Here is a 22493-nt window from a genome sequence, read left to right as displayed (position 1 = left end):
ACCACAGCGTGTGACCTACCGCCGTGCTGCACCTGGTGGACGGAAGCATCCCTGTCGAGTCGCTCTGAGGGCACACGCTGATTGGCGTCGAGCTCATGTCGTCGAGACAGCGAGCTCTCCGCTTGCTATGCCGCTACACGCTCGAGCAGCGTGCGAATCTCGTGGTGGGCCCAATGATCTTTGGGCATCGCGGGCTCAGGGGTGAGTGGACGTGTTGTGCCATGAGGTGGCTAGCAGTCCACACAGCATTGTGCAGGACGAACAGGAATGCCATCACGGCACCCCAGGTGAGACGTTCTAGGGCAAGCGGCTCCCCTCCCACAAGCTACGTCATGACATTGGCGAAAAAGACGGTGATGTAGCGCAGGTCCTCCTAGGACAGTCGGGGTCTCAGGAAGATAGCGAACTGGCACTCAAGCCTCCCTTAGTCGAAGTCAAGGAGCTGGTCACTCCTAGGGGCACGGGCCTCCGGTGTGTGCAGCCGCAGCTCCTCAAATGCCTCGTCGATCGTGTCGAGGCTAGTGGAGTGGAGCGGCTGGGCGGTGGTGGGAGCTTATGCCAGCTCTCCCTCCATCATGATGGTGAAGTCTAGGCTCCCAAAGCGCACGTGCGCACCCGGGACCCAACTGATGCCGTGGCTAGCCATCTAAAGCCTGATGATGATGACGTCGAGACGCGCAAAAGGCCCCTACCTGGCGCGCCAATTGTCGGTGTTTCGAGCTACCAACTATTAAATTTCTAGATTGTGCGTCTGGCTCGGATGGTGTGCTTAGAGGACACGAGGTTTATAATGGTTCGGGCAGAAAGTCCCTACGTCCAGTTCATCGCTGCTGCTCGTGTTACTAGCACTGAAGGTTTGTAGTAAGGATTACAAATAAGCGAGAGAGGGAGAGGTCACAAGTCTCTGATGTGTGCATGTGCTGCTAAGATGTGTTAGGATGTGTGTTTTTATGTCTACCGCCATGTAGAGTCATATATAGCTGTGCCCTTCACGGGGCATCCTGCTTCCCCTTTTATAGATGAAGTGGAAGAGCAGGTTACAGAGAGAAAGGGGGAGAAGAGCCAAGGAGAGGAAGGATTCCAGGACCGCCAGGCCTTTCTCCTCCTTTATATGGGTCCCACTGACACTGCAAATGGTAATAGGGACGGCTCCATGCTGGGTGCCTATTCACCACTGATGCCACGTCCCGGCGTTATCAGCGGGTCGTGGCATCCTATTCCATCCCGGCCGGTGACGCGGTGAACCAGCGTGCTGGTCAGCGGACGTACAGGGATTAGGCAGCATAGTGACCACACGTCCATCACTATTGGTGATGTGAATTCCCTAGAGTGACCAAAGGTCGGGGAGGCAGAACCCGTCCAGGCAAGGTGGAGCGCCTGACCTAGAGGTCGGGCGAGGCGGAACCCGCCCCCCAAAGGTCGGGTGAGGCGGAGCCCCCGACCTAGAGGTCGGGTGAGGGGGAGCCCGTCCGGGTGAGGCGGAGCGCCTGACCTAGAGGTCGGGTGAGGCGGAACTCCCCGATCCAGGGGTCGGGCGAGGTGGAGCCCTCCCCCCAGTGGTCGGGTGAGGCGGAGCTTGTGCGCCTGGGGGCCGGGCGAGGCCATAGTCGCGTACGTGACTGCTCTGGTGAATCAATGTTGATGGCCATTAGCTCCTCCTCTTCGGATATCCTAGTATTGGTCCCTATCGACGAAAAATGGTCGGCAGTCTACCTAGAGGTATGCCCATGGTAGTAGATTGTCGGCAGACAGATGCGCAAGCCACAAACAAGATGGTGACGCAAAATAGACACGAGGTTTTATCCAGGTTCGGCCGCCAAGAAGGCGTAATACCTACGTCCTGCGTCTGATTGTAATGATGTATGTCAATGAGAGATGTTTTTTAGAGGGGGTCCCTGCCCACCTTATATAGTCCGAAGGGCAGGGTTACAGATCTGGAAACTAATCCTAGCCAGTTACAATTGCCATAGGTGGCCAAATAAGGATTCCTATTCTAACCGACCAGGATCTTGCTTGATCTCCAAATCTGCTTTGACTCCTTACGCGGGACTCCGAACAGGTTGGTCGGGCCACGCGTCGTCTTCTAGTGGACCAAACCCCCTGATCCGGGCTGGCCCAAGCCTAGCTGTAAGGGTATAGGGGTTAATACCCCCATAGCTAGTCCCCGAGCACCATGTATTATGCTGCGACACGCCGTTCGATCTCCTTCGACTAATGCGATCTGTCTTCATGTCATCTCCAACTAATTGAAACATTGACCAATCAAATGCGCCAGCATTCTGATCAGAACTGAGAGCAGTAGACCATGATTATAGCCGAAGATTCCGGTTGTTCAAAGAATGCATGGTGCTCTTAAAGAAAAAAAGAAAAAGATTTCTTTCCTTATCAAGTGTGCCCACTTGTATTTCTGATAAGAAATGTAAGTGACCCTTGGACAGTAGTAATCTTGGCAATCAGTCAAAGCGTAGGGGTCGAAAAAATAAACATATTCACTGCAAGGTGAAGTGTGCCCACTTAGTCCCCGAGCCTGGTAGTAGGTGACGTAGGCACGTGGTGCCAGGGTCTAAAAAGAATTTCCACTGAAGTTAAGAATCCAGTCATCGTACAATCAATACGAGATGCACCAGTAGGTGCATCATACTAATGTAGTCCCCGAGCTTGCTGGAAGGAGAAGTATAAGCCTTGTAGCAAGGTCCAAATAAATGCCTCTCGACTGTATGTGAGTACACGTCACATGTAGCCGAGGAGAGCAATCGCCGAGCATTCTTCAGAACAGTCCCCGAGCATGGTAGTGGTCGGAGCAGTCCCCGAGCACGGTAGTGGTCTAGACAGTCCCCGAGCACGGTAGTGGTCTGGGTAGTCCCCGAGCACGGTAGTGGTCTGGGCAGTCCCCGAGCACGGTAGTGGTCTAGGTAGTCCTCGAGCACAACAGTTGTCTGGACCATCCCTGAGCGCGAGACATGCAGCGAAGAAACAAATGCCACTTGTACTATTATTTGGTGTATTTATTTATCTTCTTACTCTGTCAAGTCCAATCTGACACGTCTGGTCAAAAAAGCAGATGGGTATAGCACGTCATACTGCCTTCTTGTCCTTTCAAGCAAACAGTCGCTTGGCACCTGTAAGGAGGTGCATCAGTGTGGGCCCTCTCACACTAGCAACGAAGAGGCACATACACTGATAACGAAGAGGCGCATATATTGGCATAGATCTCGAGGTTGTGAAAACAACCGTCCATGGCGCGTGCGCACGTCTCCCAAGAATCTCGGGCAGACGAAACGGTAGAACTCTTGGTTATTTATAATATAGAACTGGTAAGTTACTTTTTACCGATCCCCATTACCATTCGCCATCGTAGCCTTCTTCTTCCTCTTGCCAACCCTAATACCTCCAAAATAATCACCAATCACATTGACCGTATCCACCTTCACCAGCCAAGGTAGACTCATGGCGAAGAGTGACGCCCAGAAGAAAGCCGGAGTCATGGCGAAGGAGTGGTGGAAGTCAAGAAGCAACGAGCAGACCATCGAAGACCTCATCATCATGGGAGTACTCCACAACAAGGAACTCACCGGATGGCGCGTGCCGGAGGGCGAGGGGTACCCTGATCCACAACCAGGTGAGATTGTGGTTTTCGAAGATTTCTTCAAGCGGGGTTTCGGAGTTCTAGTGCACCCTTTCCTTCAGGGGCTCTGTCTGTATTATGAGGTTGGGATTTGCAATCTGCATCCCAACTCGATTCTTCTTGTCTCCACCTTCATTCATCTTTGCGAAGCATATGGTGGCTTTCAGCCCCATTTTGACTTCTTTCGCCATCTTTTCTGTCTATAGAAGAAAGGAAGCGGCAGCTTGAAGATAGCCGGAGGTGTGTACCTCAATCTGCGTGACGGGATGAAGGCCCAGTACTTGCACTGCCCTTGGAACACATCGCTGGATGACTGGTACAAGAAGTGGTTCTACATCCGTGAAGAGCCGAACACAATCACACTGTGCGACGTGGGGTTCATTCCGGAGAAGAAAAACAGCTGGTCAGAAAAGCCCGAGCACCTGGAATAGATCCAAGAACTACTTGGGATGATCCTGTGGAGGAAACTGGACGGTCCGAGCGTGGTTGGAAACTTCATCAGCCGAAGGATCCAGCCCTGCCAGAGGAGGGTACATCCTGGCTACAAGTACTAGGGTAGCGCAGACCCAACAAGGACCAGGCAAGAGGCGCTTGACAAGATCGAAGTCAAAGCCAGAATTAGAGAGCTATTTAACTTAGCTGATCCAAATTATGTCAGATTGAGCGACATCGAGCACGCTTTCAAGCTCGCCCGACCTCCCCCAAAGGTAAATCAGCCTACCATGTACCCGTAGTTTTATGTTATAACAGAAATTTACTGTGTTATCTTCTTTGTGTTTCCCAGATTAATGGTCATGATAGAGCAATGGTGTTCGTGTCTCCACCCCCTGGTGTAGATTGGCCACAAGTTGCCGGCCCAACCGCCCAGACCAGCGCTGGGATCGAAGACGTCGACTAGGCCGTGCTTGGAGTTGGGGAGGAGACAGCGACCAGAGCTACTGGTAAACGGCCGGCGGCCAGCAAGCGTCATCAGGCGATCTTTACATTGTCAGACGATGAAATAGAGGATGCAGACATCTTTCAACTCGTCCCTCGAAAGAGGAGGAGGCAACTAGAGTCGATGGAGTAAGGTGGCTCCTCTGTGCCAAATAAACCCGCATCGCCGACCACTGCAGTGCGGAGGACAAGTGGCAAAGGGGTCGAGCATCAAGCCCTGTCGCCGGTGCTGGTCTTAGAGGGAGACCAGGTGGCACCCGCAGAGCACGTGGAGCAAGCGTGGCTGAAGAGACACGCCTTCGCCACATCATTCCGTGCTTCCAAACTGTAAGTATTTATAACCTTGATGTAAGCTTACAATTTATATTGAATACTGTTGTCTTCTGAACTTATCTCGGATATATTAGGTCAGCGTCAACCGAAAATCCCGACCAACTAGCCGGGAGCAGCGTGGCTCCGCCAGCAGTGTCAAAGAAAACTGCCCAGCGGCCAGCTATGGAGAAACCTATAGCAGAGAGTCCGCCGGAGCCCCAGCAGACAAGCGGCCAGACAACAGTCCCCGAGCAGGTGGTCGAGGGGAGAGCCGAGCCAAGTACAGGTGCTCCGAGCACTAACCTTGCTGAGGGGGACACTTCAGCGCCAAGGGTAACAGACCAAACCGAGGAGCAGTAGCCGAAGGTGGCACAGAGCACGTTTGCCGATGCTACGGCCTGTGGGAAGGCCATAGTAATCGCAGAAGCTACAAACTCTAGACCAGCACCGCTACCCGAAGAAGAGGCCGAAGAGGACGAAGTAGAGGAGGTTCTAGGCCGTCCCCAGGACAAACGACAACATGTATATGTGTCGTGCTGGCGGAACGACCAATGGGTTGTGCATGAGGAAATCCCAGAGGTCGAAGAGACCATAAAAGTTGAACGAGCGACGAAACATCTGGTGACAGAAGTCCAGGTATGTTTTGCTTGACCACTTGATCCTGCTATCCAGTCAAACTGTCTGACTTAGCTTTTTACATGCAGGACTTAATGAAGACCGCAAGGTACCGAAAGAAGTGCTTCGACCACATTGAGGGGATCACAGCAAGCAATAAAGAACTAGCGGCCGAGGTGGAACACTTGCGCCACCAACTTGAAGCCGCCAACCATGAGAGGATGGAGCAAGAGGCATAGAAATAGAACCTGGTCGTCCAGCTCAGTAACAAAGAGCAGGAAAAAACAAGTAAGTTGTCACTTTATCACAACGAGTGCATGACACATGTTGTTGCATTGTTGGTAGTCACAGCTGTAGTGCAGGCTTAGAAGCCGAAGTAGTCCATCTCCAAGAGGAGAATAGCCGTGTGGTCTTTGAGTGTGGTTGCCTAAAGGAGGACAATAAGAAACCGGTGCACGACCAGTCACAACTCTGGGACCACACAACCAAGATGAAGGAGGAACTGAAAAGTAAGTGTTCTAGACCACCTTGTTCACTTTTGTTGCCCGCTTTATTATGTCTTGGTATGACGTTTTAATGACTTGTGCGGGTTGCAGTTTTAAAAGTCAATGCCAAGAAGCATCTGGAAGCCATGATGAAAGATCATGACGGCTGGAAGGCACGGTGCCTAGAGATCATCGAGGATCGGGACACATGGAAAAACCGGTGCCAGGAAGTGGCAACCGGCATTCTGTCGGTCCTCAACCTTATCGACCCAGCGCTTACAGAGGAAGTGCCAAGGACGCCACAGCTCGGACTGGTCGATAGATGCCGAAAGGCATGGGGATGGTTCCAAGAGTTCGTGAAGGAGGCAGGTGAGTACACAGGCGCACATGTGCTAAGCATGGTACGTGCTCACTACCCCTTAATCGATCTCAAGTGCCTGGAGGCTGGATACCCGAAGGAGGTAGATCTAGACAAGGCTGAGGAGCTTCAGATGACCCAGCTTGACTTGTTGACAAAAATAATTGGCGATATTAACCTGTGTGGAGGCAGGACAGCACCTGTACAGGGTATGCCATCAACAAGTCAGCTAGAAACGCCATCAGTTTTGAGCGAACCGGCGAAGCCTGCGGTCTCGACCAGCCAGGCATCGGTGGGGCCATCTTCTTCAGCTCGACCAGTACAAGAGTCTCTGAGACTCGAGCAAGATGTCAGGAGCAATGAGCAGCAGGTGCCACTTGCCCCGACCAGCCAATAGGATAGGCTATAGCTGTAGAAGAATATGTAGTTGTGTTATTGTAAACTTGTACCGTTTCAGGCAAGCTTGTAATAACGTAACTGTATATCATCATAAGCTTGTTTGTTTTGTATAAAACGCATTTAATCTTGAAACTCATGTTGGTGTAACTAAGTGAGAACATGTTAGTGTTCTGTTTAGTTGTACCAGTTAAGTCGACACGTCATCCTGAAAAGTTTGTACGGCCCTGGTTTGCCATGTGGTTGGAGTGTGAGGTGCGTGACCTGTGCACATGTAGACGCGGACAAGTCAAACCAGAGGGAACCTGCCGATCATCCGTAGCGTAGAGACAGGGCCTGCTTCGAAAACTCGGGAAGGAATGGTGGTCGGCTTTGACTGGTTAAGTTAGAATAACCGTAAAATTCAAAGTGACACATTAGAGTGGTCGGAGAAACCATAATAGCTTTATTGAATTAAATTGAAAGTACAAAAAGAGTACATATCTTAGTAGTTAAGCATAGAAACGCCTAAGCTTGTCGATGTGCCATGAATTGGGTACGTCCGTGCTGTCCAGGTGAGCTAACCTGTAAGACGTTGGTCGTGTGACTTCCTTGATCATGAAGGGCCCTTCCCATGGAGTTGCGAGTTTATGGACACCAGCCTGATTCGTCTTCCACTTTAGGACCAGATCCCTGACCATGAAGAACCACTCTTTAACATTCTTGTTGTAGTACCTACGCAAAACAGCAAGGTATTTGGCTGTACGTACGCAAGAATCGAACCGCTTCTCTTTTGCACTATTCACTTCTAGCTCCCGCACTTCATTGACCTTGCCTTCATCGAAATTCTCTACACGTGCTGATCTGAAAGCTATATCTACTGGAAGGACTGCCTCGGCGCCGTAAACCATAAAGTATGATGAGACGCCAGTGTTACGACTGGGCAGAGTTCTGAGGCCCTAGACCACGGCTGGTAACTCTTTGAGCCATCTTCCCGGAGCTTTGTCATTTTCTCTGTACATCCTCTTCTTCAATGCGTCCAAAATCATACCGTTTGCCCGCTTGACCTGTCCATTAGCTCTAGGGTGCGCCACCGAGACGTATTTTATTACTATGCTCCTTTCATCGCAGAAGTTCCAAAAAGCGTTCCCGGTGAACTGAGTACCCAGATCAGTGATGATGTTGTTGGGTATGCTGAAGCGGTGGATGACCTAGTCGAGGAACATGACAACCTTTTCTGAGGATGCCTGTACTAGAGGCATGTACTCTATCCACTTAGAAAATTTGTCAATCAGCACAAAGACACATGTAAATTTTCTAGGAGCCGATTTGAAGGGCCCGATCATATCCAGTCCCCAGCATGCGAAGGGCCAAGAGGCTGGTATTGTCTGGATCTCGTGTGTTGGTACGTGGATTCTCTTGGCAAAGAACTGACAACCCTCACAGTGGTGGACTAGCTTCTCTGCGTCGGCTACTGCTGACGGCCAATAGAAACCTGCTCGGAAAGCCTTGCCAACCAGTGTTCTCGAGGCCACGTGGTTGCCGCAGGAGCCAGAGTGGATTTGGTCCAGGAGATGTTCGCCATCCTCCTAGGTTATACACTTCATCAAGATTTCCTCCTTTGAGTTCTTGCGCCATAACTTGCCATCGACGAGCAGATACTTCTTACTGTGATGCATCAGGTGCTCGTTTTCTGTCCGATCAGTGTAACCGCTGCCATCTGTCAGGTACTTAATGAAAGGTACTCTCTAGTTGGGCTCATGAGTGGTCGAAGGTGGCCCGGTGGTGCTCGACGCCGGAACCGTAGCCACCAATTGCTGGTCTGGAGGCTTGTCGACCGTGGAATCTTCCTCTTCGATGGAAGGCATGAGCAGGTCTTGGACGAATACGCCATGTGGGACTTTGGCTCAGGATGATCCTAACTTTGACAGCGCATCTGCTGCTTGATTTTTGTCTCGGACCACGTGTGTGTACTCGATGCCATAGAACCTACCTTCCAGCTTTCTGATCGATTTGCAGTATGCATCCATCTTCTCGCTGGTCGTGTCCCAGTCCTTGTTGAGTTGGTTGATGACCAGAGCCAAGTCTCCGTAGACATAGAGATGTTTAACATTGAGCTCGACCGCAATGCACAAACCATGTAGGCATGCTTCATACTCGGTGGCATTATTAGATGCTGGGAAATAAATCCTGAGGACATACTAGAGCTGCTCCTTGGATGGTGACACGAAAAGGACTCCTGCTCCTACGCCGTCGATGTTGAGAGAGCTGTCGAAGTACATCTTCCAATACTCGTCGGGCCCCTGAGAGGCAGGCGTGCTTAAGTCTGTCCACTTGATGATGAAATCGATGAGTGCCTGAGACTTGATTGTAGTACGGCTTGCAAATTCCAAGGAGAAGGGGCATAGCTCCATTGCCTATTTGACGATGCGCCCGTTCGCATCCTTGTTGCGAATGATGTCTCCCAGTGGGTACTCAATCATGACCACCACGCGATATCCGTCGAAGTAATGTTTCAACTTTCAGGATGTTATCAGTATGGCGTAGATCAGTTTCTGAATCTGTGGGTACCTGGTCTTGGATTCATTGAGTACCTCACTGATGAAATAGATTGGCCGCTGTACCTTGTAGGCGTGGCTAGGCTCGTCGCGATCGACCACCATGGTAGTGGAGACCACCCGATTAGTTGCCGCGATGTAAAGTAGGAGAGTTTCATCTTCTCTGGGAGCAGCGAGGACCGGAGGTGATGTAAGGTATTGTTTCAGCTATGTGAAGGCAGCGTCCGCTTCCTCCGACCACTCAAATTTCTCGGATGCTTTGAGCAGTTTGAAAAATGGTAGTCCTTTTTCTCCTAATCTTGATATGAAACGACTGAGAGCAGCCATGCATCCGGTAAGCTTCTGGACATCCTTCACCTTTTTGGGCGGCTTCATGTCTAAGACAGCTTTGACTTTCTCTGGGTTAGGGCGTATGCCGTCGTAACTGACGACGTTGCCAAGCAGTATACCAGAAGGAACACCAAAGATTCACTTCTTTGGGTTTAATTTCCATTGGAATGTATTAAGGGTTGCAAAGGTGCATTCTAGGTTGTCAACAAGGGTATGTGCTTCCTTGGTTTTGACGACGACATCATCAACATAAGCCTCGATGAGGTCGTCTTTTATCTCGTCTTTGAGGCAGGCCTGTATGGCGCGTTGGTAGGTAGCCCTGGCATTCTTGAGCCCGAACGACATGGTCGTGTAGCAGTAGGCGCCAAAAGACGTGATAAAAGATGTCTTGATCTGGTCGTCCTTTTTGAGAGCGATCTGGTGATAACCAGAGTAGCAATCGAGAAAGGAAAGCAGCTCACAACCGGCGGTTGAATCTACGACCTCGTCTATGCGAGGTAAGCTGAAGGGGTCCTTAGGGCAGTGTTTGTTGATATCAGTGTAATCAACGCACATTCTCCATTCATTATTCTTTTTGTGTACAAGAACCGGGTTGGCTAACCACTCCGGATGATACACTTCTTTGATAAATCCGACTGCCAAAAGCCGTGTAACTTCTACCCTAATTGCCTCCTTCTTGTCGCGAGTGAACCGTCGTAGCTTCTGCTTGATAGGTTTGGCCTTACCATTGACATTCAAGGAGTGCTCGATCAAGTTCCGAGGTACACCGGGCATGTCAGCAGGTTTCCTTGCGAACACATCCACGTTGCTCCTCAAGAACCTGACGAGCGCGTCTTTCTATTTAGGATCCAGGTTGGCCCCGATAAGGGCCGTTTTGCTAGGATCACCGTCGACCAGCTGGATCACCTTGTGCTCCTTGGACTTGATGTTCTTGCGTGGAGCCTCGAGCTCTGGGATCTCTAGGTGGTCGGCCGAGGTCTTCTTGGCGTCGAGCATGGTCTCGGCCATGCGAATAGAGAGGTCGTGAGCCTCTGCTATTTTGAAGCTGTCGTCCTCGTAGGTATAAGCTGCGTATACATTGCCCCTGAGGGTTAGAACTCCTTTCTCGATAGGCATCTTCAGCACCAGATACCTGTAATGAGGTATGGCCATGAACTTGGTGAGCGATGGTCGACTCAGGATAGCATGGTAGGTGTCGTCGAAGTCAGCGACCACGAAGTTGACGTAGTCGGTGTGGAAGTGGTCCGGGGTCCCAAATTGCACAGGTAGCGTGATCTGCCTGAGAGGTGTAGAGCTCTGTCCGGGGAGAACACCCTAGAACTGTGCCTTGTATGGCTTAAGATCTGCCTGGGTTATCTTCAGGGCTGGCATACTGTTCTTGAACAGTATATCGATGGAGCTGCCGCCGTCAATCAGCACCCTGTCGAACTGAACCTTGTTGATACAAGGATCGAGGACTAGAGGAAAACATCTTGGCTCAGGTATTGCGGCCCATTGGTCCTTTCTGCTGAAGGAGATCTCGCGGTGAGACCAAGGAGGGAGCCACGGATCGGTGATGAGGTTGTCGGTGTTGGCCATGTTCAAGCAAGCGTGGGCGAGCAGCTTGTGTTCTCGTTTGGTCTCGATGGACACTTTGCCTCCAATGATGGTGTGCACGCGATCGGTTGGCTTGATGTACTTGTGATGGGGATCTGCGTCTTCATTGTCATTGTCCTTGTTGCGCTGTTCCCCTACGTCGTTAGGCTTGTCGGACGTATCCGGAGCCTGTTGACGCGTGTAGATAGACTTGAGAACGCGGCAGTTCTCCAGGGTATGGTTTGACTTGGGATGGAGCTGGCAGGGCCCTTTCAATGCTTTGGCGTAGTCTTCTTCGTAGTTACGACGTCCGCCACCTTTTTTGACGGTGTTGACCTTGCCGTCGTCTTCCCGAGCACGCATGCCCCTGTAATCGTCACGGCGGTTACGTCGCTGATTACGTTGGTCGCGGTGGTCACGGGGGTCGTTGCGCTGGTTGCGGCGGTCAAAATTGTTGTTCCGACCGTGGTTGCCACGGTAGTCGTTGTGGTGTGGGGGTGGTCGGAGCGTGGAACCCTTGCAGCTTCTTCGATAATTATCTTTTTAGCGTCGTTGGTGTCCGCATATTTCTTAGCGGTGGCCAGGAGCGCTGTGACCGATTTAGGTCTCTTGCGGAGGAGCTTGTCCCTTAGGGCGTCGTGGAAGCGGAGGCCAGTGATGAAAGCCTCGATTGCCTCGTTGTCGGAGATTGATGGGACCTTGATGCGCATCTCCGAGAAACACCGGACGTACTCGCGCAGTGGCTCATCTTTCCGATCTCGAATCCGTTGCAGATCGTATTTATTTCCCGATTGCTCGCAAGTTGCAATGAAGTTGTCGATGAAAGCCTGCTTGAGCTCCTGCCAAGAATCAAAGTAGTTTGCCGGCAAGCTGACCAGCCATTGGTGACCCATAATTCGGGGTTCTCCTTGCCGTTGTACTTCTGAAGTTTTTCGAGCTTGAAGTTTTTGGGCCATATGACTTGGCGAAGATGCGGAGTAAACTGCTTCAAACCCGGAGGGCCATGGGCAGTATCGTATTCCATACGGCGATAGCTTTCGTGGGATGCACGATCGTTAGCTCTTTGGTTGATGCGATCGCGCAGATCGCGTTCTCCGAGGTAATGGCGGAGATTGTTATTGCCATCACGGCGATCTCGGTTGCCCCCCTCCCCCGATTATCCCTGCGACCGTGGTTATCACGGCGATTATCGTGGTTGTCTCAGCGGTTGTCATCTCGGAAGTCGCGACGGTTGTCATCCCAACGGCGGTTGTCATCCCGACCACCATCATGGCCACCGTTTCCGCCTTGACGGTTGTCTGATGGGTCGTTGTTGCGCAAGCCACGTTGGTTGGGTGGCTGTGAGCGACTTGAGTACTGGCGACTGTGGCTTGATTCGACTGATACGGATGGAGCCTGGGCTTGATTTACAATTTCTGCGGTCTGGGCCATGGCAGCCGTTAGGTAAGCTTGTATATCATCACGAACTGCCTGAGTTTCCGGGGTGTTGGGTAGTCATTGCATTGTCGCCATAGCAATGGCTACGTTGGCGCTTGGAGTCCTGAAGACATGCTTGTCCCCCACCCTATCAAAGGCGTTGTTAAGATCACGTGGCTGGACCCTTATGCGTCGGGCCTCCTCATCCGCCTCGGCTTCGATTTGTCGGCGATTAAACCGATCAATATTGCGTGCTTCGCGTGCCAGCCTTTCTTGTTCTGTCTCACCGACTGCCGGCGGTTCATCATTACTGACAACGTTGATCAAGTCTCCCCGCCTTGGTGGGAAGGACGGGAATCGCGGGAATCCCAGGGCGTGGTCTGGGATATCCAGATCGTATTCGACGACTTCATCGTCGTGATTCTGGAGCTTGGTGCGAACAGAGGCATTAGATGCGGTGCTGGACGAAGAGCTTGAGCCACCCTCTTGAACTGTGTGAACCGATCCTTCTTGACAATCCTCAATCCAGACCATGTTGACGAAGTTGCGTAGCTTTGGCCGAGGTCAAAGTATAAAACACAGATCCGAGCAGCGTTGTATATTGTAAGCGTAGTTGGAGGCAGCGTTTCGCAGGCCATAGGGCTAGGCCTGGTAGTTCTCCATCGAGGCTTCGTACTCGGAGAGCTAGAGACCCGTCGCGGAGGCTGGCTGGCGACGAGCGGAGCGCCCTTCAGGAGTAGATATGACCACGAGATCTGTACCAAGTCGTGCAGGACGACTGGCCCGGGCTGGTCGGGTAGATCTGTTGTGGGGAGCGGTTACCTGCTCATTAGGTTGACTTCGAATTGAACTTACCAGAGCTAGGATTTCAGCGAGTTTGGTGCCGACCCGATCAATGGAGTCGAGCAGGTCGGTGTTGTCGATCTGCTTCCCTTTGTAGCGGGGAAGCGGACGACGGGTTGTCGGCGTGGCTGAAGGCGATGCGGACGTGGTCGGAGCTAGATCCACCGTGGTCGGAGCCAGGTCCACCGTGGTCAGAGCCAGATCCCCCGTGGTCGGAGCCGTAGTCGATGTAGGTGAAGCAGTGGTCGACGCGGATTGAGTCCGCGCCTCCTCCGTGATCATGGCGATGAAATCGTCGGAGCCAGTGGTCCAGGTGATCTGGCCGATGGTGAACGTGAGGCCGTTCGGCGTAGCCACGGAGCTAGAGATGATGACCATCTTGTTTGCTTGGAGAGCAGTACGCACACCCCCTACCTGGCGCGCCACTGTCGATGAAGTATGGTCGGCAGTCTACCTAGGGGTATGCCCAAGGTAGTAGATTGTCGGCAGACAGATGCGCAAGCCACAAACAAGATGGTGATGCAAAATAGACATGAGGTTTTATCCAGGTTCGACCGTCAAGAAGGCGTAATACCTACGTCCTGCGTCTGATTGTATTGCTGTATGTCAATGAGAGATGTTTTTTAGAGGGGGTCCCTGCCCGCCTTATATAGTCCGGAGGGCAGGGTTACAGATCTAGAAACTAATCCTAGCCAGTTACAATTGCCATAGGTGGCCGGATAAGGATTCATATTCTAACCGATCAGGATCTTGCTTGATCTCCAAATCTGCTTTGACTCCTTGCGCGGGACTCCGAACAGGTTGGCCGGGCCGCGCGTCGTCTTCTAGTGGACCGAACCCCCTGATCCGGGCCGGCCCAAGCCTAGCCGTAAGGGTATAGGGGTTAATACCCCCACAGTCCCCGATAGATACAAAACGGCAGATTACTTGTTCGAGGAGGCTTGCTAGTCTCGTTGGCACCTGCGCAATTGGTTGCACAACTTTCATATAATGTTAAGTTAGGTTTATTTGGGTTGTGCTGGAGAAAAAAACAAAGCGGCAGATTACAGTATGATGGAGAAGGCTAAGTTATATTTTGGGACGCTAGAGGAGACGGGCATACACATTCTGATACTGAACATCACGGAGTTGTCTGACTACCGTAAGGATGGGCACCCTACATTTGGCACGTGCAAGTCTGACCTATTTCCAGGGACACTCCATCGATCGCCCTACATTTGGCACGTGCTATTCAGAGGTTGCAATAAATATATTCTTTTGGAACGGCTCCGGCCGTCAATGTTCTGTAAATGTAATCAGTCAAAGTGTTCAGCAAGTAATTAATCTAGCTAACCTATATATTAGAAAGGAATAAATTAGCTGTGATGTATTAGACAGAGAGCCCAGCTGGTAAGAAAAAAATGAATTGCTTCATTCCTATCTGACATGTTGTATACAAGTTTATCGTTCTTTTAGGGAGAGCAGAGGAGACAGGGAATGGCCCATGGAAGGGAGAGAGGCCCCGGCGGGCCTCAAAGGAGTGGGCTGACCAGGTCCATGAAAGTATCTCCACGTTTATCAGCCCACAACAAGAGTCATCACTATCACACCAAAATCAGAAACGTCCCATACAATTGCTCCTTTGATGCAAACGAATCTGAATGCAGATCGAGATGTCTAGCTCCAGACATGTATGCAAGTATTTCCATAGTATATTTGCCGACGGTCACTGTCACTGAAAGTAGCAGCCTGTTTAAAGAAAAAGCAGCCTCTTGTTATTATACTCCATATATAGACCATACAAACTGGAATGTCGTTCATTCAGCCTCTTTAAAGAGTAGTCATCCAGTATGTACACATATTTCCTTCGGTTCATGTTCAGACCTAGAAGACAAAGATCATTAGTTACTAAAAGAATCTTTGCAAGTTGAGAAATTTTTTTTTCAAATTTTCTGCAAAAATGGAAGCTGTTTGATGAGAGTCCAAATAAAGAGATTGACCATCATCAGGAGGCTGCTAACGATTATAATAACAACTCTCGTAAGTCGTAAACTATATACCGGTACTATAAACTATATATATGGTTAGGGTCAACTAACATGCATGTGTAAGTACAACTGTACAAGATGTACAGAGTAGTAGATCTTGATGTATGACGTAGGAGTATATGGTTAGGACTTAGGACTGCCAGTCAGGACTTGATGTATGATTGAGCCGCCGGCTGCTTGAAAACATGCAGCGGTATACGCAGCTGTTTTCAGGTTAATTACAAATAAGACAAACGTATGTAATTTGGTCTGAAAAGCTAAATAAATTTGTAGTCCTATTGTCATTTACTCCGCCTCATGGGATATTTTAAAAATTTGTCTGCACTCTGCTTAAGTATTATATATACACGAGAGGGACAGAGACGGCAGCTAGGGGAATTCAATCTGCATGTGCATATCTGGTTTTATATGCTTTCCGGGACGCTATACGCTTAGCAATATATATATGGCTGATGCCTGATTTGTAAATTTCAGTGGTTACGGTTCATAGAATATATACTCACTCCTGAACTATAGATGCTGATTTTGATTTTGATTTCGATTTGATTGCATATGTCACGTCTACTCCTAGTTAACAAATAATCTGCGTGTCTGCCAGCTGTTTGTAATAAGGCCAAAACAAAACCCTGGCCGTGCTCTGTTCTCTGTGTGCCATCCATCGATCCAAGATGGATGCCTGTACATTAATCATAGAGCCATTTCCATGCATTGCATGATACAAACAATCCAACCAAGCTGCTCTAGTAGCATCTAAATAATGGGCACATGCATGCAAGCCGAGCACACAGCTTATACATAGCCTGGATTAGATTCGTATGCATGTTCCGATGTTCCATTCATTAACCAGCAGCCACTTGATGAATTAACTCTCTACAGATAGATTAAGGGAGTGTACAATACAAGTGCTTGGACGTGCAATACAATACAAATACTATTAGATAACTAAACTAATAATAAGGATGTTGACAATGATTACGTGCTGGTAGGGGCTAGATCGTCTAAGGCCATACACAGCCTAGATACGTAGTGAAGGGAGAGACCCCAAGGGCGATGCCGACCAGCAGGTCAATGAGGCCGATTAGATGCTCTTTTTTTGTCCGTGAACCCCACGAACGTCTCTCGGGAAGACTCGTTGGGGAGAGACATGGTGGGGTGTTTCAGGACTGGCAAGGCCACCTAAAACGCCAGGAAATCTCATCGAGAGAAGTGATGGACCAACAAGAGTTTGGAAGAGCTGTGTATTGGATGATACCTCAATCGGTCTTATCCGAAAAGGAATCCTTCAAAGGACGCAATCAGCAAGTTAGTTTTCCACAAGATCGAAGAAGTTTGGATTGAAATTGGGAATAGCTGGACTCATAGGGAAAATAGAAACTTCTGACGCCCAACCCAACTCCAGAGACCTAGGACTAATAGTCTCGCGCAACTTGGAACTTTCAGCCATCGACATCTCAACCTCCCAAGTAAATATAACCTCATCTTACCCTTTTTGTTGTCAACGTATGCCCCTGTTTTTAAAGCGGTGCATATGAATGTTTTAAAAACATATGACAACAAAGCAACAATGTAAGCCATCGGCTATTTTGTTCTAAGAGACCGATGCATGCATCGACCATCTGTTAGACCGTTGGACCGTGTACCGTGTACCATGTTGCCATTTATATAAAATCAGCCTATTTCCATTTAAGCCACCATTTTCTTTCTCGAAACGAATTAAACCCACCATGGAATATGTCTATAGTATTGTACATTTATCTTGTACATACCGTATATGATAATATATTTGTCTACAAACTTGGTCACATTTTTTTATAAAAAAGCTTGAGTTATAAAACAAAACTGAAACCACCCATAGTATATGTTTTAAAACGAATGGAATAGAAATGGACTTACTATTACTAAACAGGAAAGGTAATGCGTATAAATATAGGCAGCGCGATCGCTCGAGCAGGTAACTGGGCAGGGGGGGGGGGGGGGGGGTGCGGAGGAGGGGAGCGGTTGTCACGGACGGACAGGAAAGCTCACTGTGTTTCGGTTCATAGAATATGCACTCACTTCCTACGTTAGATGTTGGTTTCGATTTGATTGCACACACGTAATACGTCACGTCTCCTAGTTAACAAATAGATCTGCCTGCTATACATGTATTATTATATATGCATAGCCCTTTGTATTACTTTGTAATAAGGCCAAAACAAAACCCTGATCGTGTTCTGTTCTGTGTGCCATCCATCGATCGAAGACCGATGCCTATACAGGGTTCAAAATTTCGGCTTGCGAATTTTGCGGTGGGCGAAAGAAAAATCCGAAATTTTGTAATACACTAATAAATATGCTATATAACTCTAGACTCATATTTTCTATTGTTTATGTTGCATAATCATAAATCATTCTAATATTTACCTAGATCTATTTTTTTTTTAGAAAAAACATACTTCATGTGCAAATCTCAACCAAAATTTACGAATTTCGGTAATTCGGGGGTGGCCATAATTTTTTTAGTACTGGAATCAAAAACCCTGTGCCTATACATCAAGCATACAGCCATTTCCATACATTGCACGATACATACTACATCCGTCCACAAAAGAATGCAATTCTCGTTTCTCGAGAAGTTAAACAGTTTGAACTTTGACTAAATTTATATAAAAAAATACTAACATTCAAGATGCAAAATAAATATCATTAGATTCGTTATAGAATATATTTTCATAATAAATTTATTTGAAGACATAAATGTTAATAGTATTTACTTATAAACTTAGTCAAACTTGAACTATATTAATCGGCACAGATCCAATAATTGCATTCTTTTGTGGACGGGGGTAGTACAATCCAAATTGCTCAATTAGCTAGTAGCATCTAAATAATGATCACATGTATGCAAGCCGAGCACAGCGCGTATACAATAGCCTGGATTAGATCCGTATGCATGTTCTCGGATGTTCCATTCATTAACTAGCAGCCAGTTGATGATGAATTAATCTCTACAGATGAATTAAGGGAATGTACAATACAAGTGCTTGGAAGTACAATATTCTGTTAATATAAAACATGATGTTTATATTCGTCACGACGAATAATATTAGATGACTATACACTAGTAAGGTATTGACGCTGACTTTGATCACATACCAGTAGAGGCTACATCGCTTGAAGTCGTCACACACGGTCTAAATACACATGCAGTGAAGGAAGATCTCAACGGCGATGTCGACTAGCAGGTCGACGAGGCCGATTAGACGCTCCTTCGCCTGTGAAACTTGCAAAGGCCTCCAGGGAAGACCTAGCGGGGAGAAGCATGATATGAGTGTTCTAGGATTGGCAAGGCCACCTAAAACGCTGGCAAATCTCTTTGAGAGAAGTGATGGACCAACAAGAGTGTTGGGAGCTTGAGGTAGAAGATAATAGGTAAGATAGATTAATTTTGTCGATTGTGTATTAGATACCTCAATCGGTAGTGATCCTCCAAAATATATATTGGGGGTGTGGTATTCTCCCCGTAGAAAACCTTCCAAGGACACAATCTGCAAGTTTTCCATGAGATTAGAGGAGTTTGGTAGATCAGAATTGAGAATAGCTAGACTCAAATAGGGAAAGTCGGAACTTCTGACGGAGCCAACTCCCAAGACCTAGGAGTCTCGCGCAACTCAGAGCTTCCGACATCTCAACCTCCCAAGAAAATATAACCTCATCTGGCCCTTTATGCTGTCAACATATGCCACCTTGTTTTTAAAGTGGGGCATGTAACACCCCAGGTGTTTGCCACCAGTTAAGCAATGGGTTTGAGCTAAAACATGGTATATTAAGTGATGATGAAGATGTCAAGGTCAAACCTATAGAAACGAGCCCCAACCTAAACTTGGAGATTGCACCTTTGCTCGCCTATAGACACCTTTTCAAGATATATGATTGGCTGGTGTTATTGGAATATCTTCATGTGTCTCACATCAATACCCATCTATATTGGGCACTCGAAAAATTTCATGAAGTTTGGAATCAAAAAGTCACATGAAATGACGAGTTATGTCCTTGCTTGAATTAATTTATAAAGTGAATGGAATTCTCGATCGTCAACCAAATCTTGCAACCATGCCCAAATGACTCTAGATGAACTCTACAACAAAAGTCATGAAAGGTTCATGTTGGGAAAATATCAAGAAAATGCTCCAATGGATCAAAAAGGATAATTTAAGCTTCATCGTGATCCTACTTTGGTCAAAGTAGAACAGCAGGTTCTATACCAGTTTTGAGGTTGGACCTTAAATGAAAGTTGTAGTCCATATCATGTAGAACAAACTTTGTTTTTGGACGAAGAGCTAGATCATCTTGGAAGTAAGTCAAATCGAGGTCACAAGATCAGATTTGCTGCTGATTTCAGGACTTAGAAATATTCTAAGTCTGGAGTTTCGCTAAGCAACGACGTTGGCATTCCGCGTTCTCCGAAATTCGTTAAGCATCTCAAGTTGACCCAAAAGTGAAAGTTGGAGTTTACATCTTGGTGAAGAGCATACAAAAAGTTGGATTCAGTTTGAAGAAGTTTTGACCACCGAAAGCGAGTTTCCGTGACTGCCGTCAAGGTGTTGACACTGCTGTTTTGGCGTACATTTATCTTCTAATATGTTTTGCTAATGGCTGAACCCCCTTAATGAAAAACGTAGAGCTTCGTGCGGGCTTCGATCTTCGTATTCGGCCCATGTCCTGATTCGGCCCTGATCCAGCCCAAAGCGCGGCCCACCATGCCCCGTTCGTCACCCGCCACGTGCTCGACGTAATGGGCGCGTGTCTAGGGTGTGGCCACCATGCAGGGCAGCAGCGCCCCACCTCCCTGCTCCTTGCCAACGCGCGTCCCAGCGCCTCTGCGCTCTCTTGAATGGACGCCCGAGCTTCCTCTCACTCCTCCTCGCTCCACTCCGCGCCTGAGCCGCGTCCGCCATGGCCGGGCCGGCCGAGCTTCCATGGCCGCCGTGCGCTGCTCTCTCCCTTTCGCCTCCGCCCCAAGCTTAGCTGTGCCACTGCGTGTGCGCGTGCAGGCCCAGGCCATTCACGCCGCTGCCACTCGGTCGCCGGGGCGCGCCTCAGTGCTTCCGCCGCGGCAAAGCTACCACCGTGCGCCCTGTTTGCGTGGCCAGAGAGCCACGGGCTGTCGCGGGCCACGCTGTGGGTGTCCACGGGTGCGCCTCGCCGCCGCGCAGCCCCAGCACTGCCCTCTGTGGCCGCCAATGCCCTCTCCAGCCGGCCCGCTGGCCTCCTCTGTTCTCCACCCTGTCAAGGACCTCGTGCAGCAATTCGACTAAAGGGAGGGGTGTAACTGCAATGATATAGACTTGAGTGAATAGTGCCAAAAAGGATCAATTTGTTCGTGTTTAATTCGTGCTTTCCGCAGGGACCCCGATGCAAGATTTCGATCCCTTTTTCTCTGGTTTTTACAGATTTGAATGCTCCACTTTGAAAATCCGTATTAATTAGTAGAAAAATCCTAAAATAACAAATGTGGACTTTTTGGAATCCTTGTGAAATTATATATGTACTAGATCAATAATATTACATGTTTTAGTTTAAAGGTTTAGCTATAAAAATAGATTTAGGCAGTTAGGTTCTTAATACTAGTCATGTCTTGTTCTTTTTATAACTGCAGCTATTTTACTCAAATAAATGTGAAATTTTTATGGAGTGTTACTGATGTGATTAGTGATGTCTAGTAAAAATTTCAGTATTTTAGGCTTCATAGTTTAAGATCTATAAAAATAACAAATTGCCTGTATTGCCTTACCCCTATTCTGAATAGGCCTGCAAGATTAAATTAATTGGTCTAGTTAGGTTATGAATCATGACTTTGTGATAATACATGAGTTGTAGTACTTTTATTAAGCTTTTCAAAAAGCTAAATATCATGATTTTTGGTTAAGTAGATCTTGAGCTATACTTGCTTAAATATCAGTGGCTGTTTCTGCCCAAACTCTGACAGGGTTACCTTGTTGGTATTGTGGGGCCTTCTTAATAGTAGAATTTGCTTTAGGTGTTTACAACAAAGTTGTTTAGAATTTTATAAGATTTCTAAAAAGTCTAGAACCACATTTATTGGACCTGTATAACTCCATTTATAGCTATTTGAAGTGGCATGTCAGTTTCTGTCTATGTTTTGGATAGAGATGCAATTATTGGATTAATTGACCCTTCTAACTGTAGAATCATCTTAAGATGATAATAAGAAAGTTGTAGATAACTCACCTAACTAGCTTGTGTTAAATTTTCATGGCATGTGGCCAAGAAGTTTGTGAGTTATGACTGTTCTAAGTTGGTCTTCAGAAATTGTAGCTTTCTGGAATTTCTGGACCAGCCTTGATAAATGTGCCTATTTAACCTTGTTAACTTTGGAATCATGCTGATAGGTTTAAATATGAATTGTAGACAATTTCATAAGATTTCCAGAATGTCTTCTTGCAAGTCATTTGGATTTTTGTAACTCCAGTTATAGCTAAAGTAGCTGCTGTTTGCATGTCCAGAAATTGGCAGATTTCAATTATAGTGTTTGCTTGTATATTGTTAAGTGTGACTTATGCCTTGAATGATGACTGAGTTAGAGCACCTGAGATCTTGGGAAATTTGTGTCATTCTTGGTGTTGTCATCTTCTTTGCTATCGTGGGATGATAAATTGTGCGATATTTAAAGTAGACAATGCGAAGTGCTTGTGCATGTTAATGTAACCTCGTGCTTGTCTTACTTACTGCATGCGATGCATTGTCTATTGCACTTCCATGTATTCATACACTTGCATATTACATCTCATCTAGGTACGCTAGATGCACCACGTGAAGGATGCGATGTTGGAGCCAAACCCGAAGATTTGGTTTAGTGGATCTATCCCGAAGATGGAAGGACTAAGCAAGTGCTAGGACCTGAGATGTCACCAGGACGATGCAACCTAACTGAACTGACTTGTGTCGGATCCCAGGCAAGCCCCGGAGCATTCTAAGTCTCCTACTTTATAAAAGCAATTCTTTCTATATACAAGTTATATATATTGTTGCATTAAG

At 48.0% G+C, this 22493-nt stretch overlaps 1 pseudogene; it reads left to right on the top strand.

Annotated features, from left to right (window-relative positions):
* Positions 1–14956, top strand: part of LOC136506840 (xylan O-acetyltransferase 12-like) — a 35385-nt pseudogene extending 20429 nt beyond the window's left edge.
* The last annotated feature ends 7537 nt before the right edge of the window (positions 14957–22493 follow it).

Source organism: Miscanthus floridulus, chromosome 15 (assembly GCF_019320115.1).
Source record: "Miscanthus floridulus cultivar M001 chromosome 15, ASM1932011v1, whole genome shotgun sequence".
In the NCBI taxonomy this organism is placed as follows: domain Eukaryota; kingdom Viridiplantae; phylum Streptophyta; class Magnoliopsida; order Poales; family Poaceae; genus Miscanthus; species Miscanthus floridulus.
The sequence above is the reverse complement of the archived record's forward strand: the minus strand, read 5'-3'. Positions and strand labels throughout refer to the sequence as shown.